The sequence below is a fragment of the Bombus impatiens genome, unplaced genomic scaffold (genome assembly GCF_000188095.3).
Source record: "Bombus impatiens unplaced genomic scaffold, BIMP_2.2 scf_0248, whole genome shotgun sequence".
NCBI classification, from domain to species: domain Eukaryota; kingdom Metazoa; phylum Arthropoda; class Insecta; order Hymenoptera; family Apidae; genus Bombus; species Bombus impatiens.
Window position 1 is genome coordinate 1,404,595 of NT_176667.1, and position 266 is coordinate 1,404,860.

Genomic DNA, 266 nt, shown 5'->3' on the forward strand with positions numbered 1-266 from the left:
GCGACAGAAACGCGAATTCGGCCGCGGCCATCGAAACTCAAGTACCCGCGTCTCGCCGCGTTACGCGCTAGGAATACCATATCGTTGAGCGATTGAGACGCTTAACGCAATCGCATCGCGTTCGAGTACGTGAACGCAATCTGTTTCGCTTTGTCTCCCTCCCCCTTCCTCGCCCCTTCTCTATTTATCGAGCGATCCGTGCGAAACGAGCGACGCGCGCTCGATCGATCGCGAGTCTGCGAAGATCGGCGAAAATTCGTCACGCG

The 266-nt window shown here is 57.1% G+C and overlaps 1 protein-coding gene across 1 annotated transcript in view; it reads left to right on the forward strand.

Moving 5' to 3' along the window:
* LOC100749996 (organic cation transporter 1-like) overlaps nucleotides 1-266 on the forward strand; it is a 6,008-nt gene that overhangs the window by 3,168 nt on the left and 2,574 nt on the right.